This window comes from Aotus nancymaae, unplaced genomic scaffold (genome assembly GCF_030222135.1).
Source record: "Aotus nancymaae isolate 86718 unplaced genomic scaffold, 86718_ANA_hifiasm-v0.15.2.pri h1tg000008l, whole genome shotgun sequence".
Lineage (NCBI taxonomy): Eukaryota > Metazoa > Chordata > Mammalia > Primates > Aotidae > Aotus > Aotus nancymaae.
The window spans coordinates 48,279,859-48,284,086 of record NW_026988419.1 but is presented as its reverse complement, the minus strand read 5'-3'; the positions used below and the strand labels follow the sequence as shown (position 1 = coordinate 48,284,086).

Genomic DNA, 4,228 nt, shown 5'->3' with positions numbered 1-4,228 from the left:
GTCTTTAGAAAAGCTGCTTCCCCTCTTAACCTGTTTTAGCTAGTCCTCAATTTGGTCTAGTGTTTTAAGCCCCACCTTTGGAGTTGAGTCTCACCTCCTACCTCAAATTCACACTTCATCCGAATTTTTTTTTCTGTTTGAGTCCTTGACAGATTGGATGATGCCTGCCCACATTGGTGAGTGAAGATGTTTATACTCAGTCTCCTGATTCAAATATTAATATTTTCCTGAAATATCCTCACAGACACAGTCAGAAATAATGATTTACCACTTCTTTCAGTATCCCTTAACCTGGTTAAGATGACCAAAAGAAAAAAAAAATATATATCTCACATTCATTTTCACTGCATTGCAGAAGGGTCAAACTTTGAGTTTAGGGAGATCCTTTAGGGATTAATAATTCAGAAAAAAAGGGCAGGGAATGAACCAGGTGGTTAGAATGTGTTACAATGGAGATGGAAAACAGTGAAATATCTGAAAATTAAGAAAAACAATTGAAAGACTCTGTGATTGATGGGGTATAAGAGTAAAGATGAGAAAGAAATGAAGGTTTGTTTAATTCCAGTGTATAAAGAGTGCCACAAATATATTGACTGTGTTTAAGCAGAGTTAAGTATATTAATTATCTACAGCAAGAGAGATTACATACAAAGGAGCATCTTGGTAAGAAAAATTTGATGATTATATAAATAATAACTGTGATGTCTAATTTTTTGTATCAACTTGACTAGGTTAAGGGATGCCAGACAGCTAGAAGAACACTTCTGGTGTGTCTGTGGTTTTGGAATAATCTAATATTTGAATCAGTAAACTGAGTAAAGAAGATCTACCTTCACCAATATTGGTGAGCATCATCCAATCCATTGAGAGTTTGGACAGAACAAAAAGAGAAAGGGTTAGTGCTTTCTTTCTTATCTTGACCTGGGACATCCATCTTCTGCTCTTGGACATCAGAGCACCTGATCCTTCAGTCTTTAGACACTGGGACACCAGTGCCTACTCCTACTTTCTGGTTCTCAGGCCTTTGGCCTTAAACTGGGACTGGCACTATTGGCTCCCCTGGTTCTCAGGCTTTTGGACTCAGACTGAATTATACCATCACGTTTCCTGGGTCTCCAGCTTGCAGACAGCGTGTTGGGGGACTTCTCAGCCCCCATAATTGAATGACTCAATTCTCATAATAAATTTTTGCTTATCTACAGTAAGTTCTCATTTAATATAAACAATAAATTCTTGGAAAATAAGAACTTAAGCAAAAATATGTATAACAAAGCAAAATTTTTTTCTCATCAACATTATAACAAAACAACCAACATTGAAGGAAACAGGAAACAACCTTATTTGAAGACCTGTTATACATTATTATTGTTATTATTTTTGAGACAGAATCTCACTCTGTCACCCAGGCTGGAGTACAATGGCACAATCTTGGCTCGCTGAAACCTCGGTCTCCAGAGTTTAAACGATTCTCCTGCCTCAGCCTCCCTAGTAGCTGGGATAACAGGTGCCTGCCACAGCACCCAGCTAATTTTTGTATATTTAGTAAAGACAGGGTTTCACTACATTGGTCAGGCTAGTCTTGAACTCCTGACCTCAGATAATCCACCCGCCTTGGTCTCCCAAAGTGCTGAGATTACAGGTGTGATCCCATCATGCCAGCCACATTGTTTTGCTTAAAGTTGAAGTTTCTAAGAACCTATCAGCAAAGTTAAGTGAGGACTTACTGTGTAACTATATTAATCCTATTGGTTTGGCTTCTCTGCAAAATGGCTTTGGTTAAGTTTGGGGTTCCTATTGAAGCCACAAGTGGTAATATGTAGTTGGGAATAGAAGGAAACATATTTTTTACTAAATCCCATATCTCTACAATCCAAACTAAACATGTATTGTGTTTTCACAAGAGCAAAAATGATCAAACATCGTATAGAAATTCTATTCACTATAAAAATCCTGAATATAATTACAGATGTAGTTCAAATTTATAAGTTTGGAAATATTAATGAATAATGTTAATTTTTTTTTCTATTGCAAAGTATTTTTCTCAAATTTCTCTGCTTAGATAGAGGTAGTGGAACTCACATCAAAGAAGTATTTGGAACCTGTATCTTAAGACAGAAAAACATTTTATATCACTTATTGCCAAATGGAGAATTTCAAGAGTTTTAATATTGACTTTGCTATTAGATTAAATAAATAAATGGAAATTTAAAAGTAACCGTATAAGTGATCACCTCTTTAACATGTCTGGTAATCTTTTTTTTTTTTTTTTTCAGGAAAAATCAGATAGGAGCAATCAAGGTGCTGAAAGTCCTGCTTACTCAGAGATGTTAATCATGTATCACGTGAACCCCAATCATGTTCTAATTTGCACTCCAAAAGGAGGAACAGGTAAGGATTATCCCAACTGACATAACCTGGTGATATTTAAGTATAATATCCAGTCTCTATATAACCACTTTCCATATCAAAGTAGGATTTAGAAATATTAATGGTAATAGTTTGCTTTATTTTATGTAAATAAAATAGCCCTTTTATTTACAAAAAATATACAAAACCAATTTATACATTGGTTTTAGAAACCAATGTATAAATTTGCAAAATGCATTCTAGGACAGGTTTAAAAATGTCATTTTCTTTTTAGTTAATATTTTCTTTGTTAGTGCCATTTAACCTTTAGTAAATTTGGTTTTTGTAGTCTGCTCTTAAAAATTATCACTTTTTGTCACTCTCTATTTGATGTTGAAATCCACATAATATAAACAGAATGCAACTGTCACTAGGTAGGGTATTTTATCATTCATTTGCTATTGGAAAGATAAACACAAAATAAAAAAACAGAAATATAAAAATCTCACTTGAAGACAGCACTTTTAATGGTATGTCATTTTAATTACCACTGGAATATAATATTTTATAATATTTTATTCACATATTACACTTGTTAGTACTTAAGAGCAAATTCCATGTTTTGCTTTTTCTTTAGAGTCATTATCTAGTTTATTCCTTGAAATGACACTTAAGTAGGAAAAAAAAATGCCAATAAAGCTATTCCTTAGAAAATATAAGAACAATTTCCTCTCTGATAATTTTGTTCGAAAGCAATTAGTAATTCACACAATCTAGAATTGCATGAATTTATAAAAATGAAAGAATATTTTAATATAAAATTAGTACCAAGTTTAGAAAATACTCATTTAAATTTTATTCCACTCAAGAATCAGTATAATATATTAACTTAAATAATGACACAAATTGAAAAATACATGTTAGTCAAATGATTACAAACACAACAATGAAGTAAGACTGTCTGAGTTAAACTGTAAGTTCTAACATTTATAAGTTCTGTAATATTAGCAAGTTTTTAAAAGTTTTTTGTGCCTCATGTTTTGCATCTATAAAAGAAAAATACTTAATATAAGAATTCTGAGAGAAATGAATAATAATAAATATGAAGGACTTGAAAAGTGTATCATGTATAATAGGCACAATATAAATGTTAAGTGATAGTGAAGAGGCTGATGATGATTTTCCTCTAATAATTTAATTTGCATTGTAGTCAGTTTCTATGACAGTGTCCTTGTTTATAACAATAATATATTCATTTGTTTCATATAGTTTTTTCTCAATAATTGCAAACCACAGTAAGAAAAAATGTTTCATAAAAAGCCAAAATGATACTTTTGTCATTCTGTCACATGAGTCAACAGATGGTTTATAAGTTTCCTTTATAGCTTTTCAGAATAGAAATATAATCATATAGTCACATGAATTAAAAGTGTTTAGACAAATACTTAATTTGAACAAGATTTAGTATTCTGTGATAAATAAATAATATGTACTTATATTACGGTGACATCTAATAATAGATTATCTGCTTCTTAATGTGGAAGGAAATATAAATCCTTTACATTTAACTTCACACAAAATTGAAAGAAAATATAATATGACATAACTGTCAATCTTCTTTAATGCATAATTTTAACATTGACCAACTAATACATGAAAAGAGAAAAGAGAGAAAGAGAAATAGACAATTATTTAGTGACAATTGTGTGGTAGATGCTGTTCTAGTTACTAAGAGCATGTAAAGCCATTTAATACATCGATAATATTCTGCAAGATTTAAATTAATACCTTCATTATTCTTACATGTCACATTATTTTAACAGCTTTTGAGGTATTATTGATATACAAAGAACTGCTCATATTTAATGTGCCCAGTTTCATG

At 31.5% G+C, this 4,228-nt stretch overlaps 1 non-coding gene across 1 annotated transcript; it reads right to left on the bottom strand.

Moving 5' to 3' along the window:
* Nucleotides 1–2,278: 2,278 nt before the first annotated feature.
* Nucleotides 2,279–2,411, bottom strand: LOC135273731 (U8 small nucleolar RNA). The gene has a single exon (XR_010341541.1). It is a non-coding gene; the product is annotated as a U8 small nucleolar RNA (small nucleolar RNA).
* Between the last annotated feature and the right edge of the window lie 1,817 nt (nucleotides 2,412–4,228).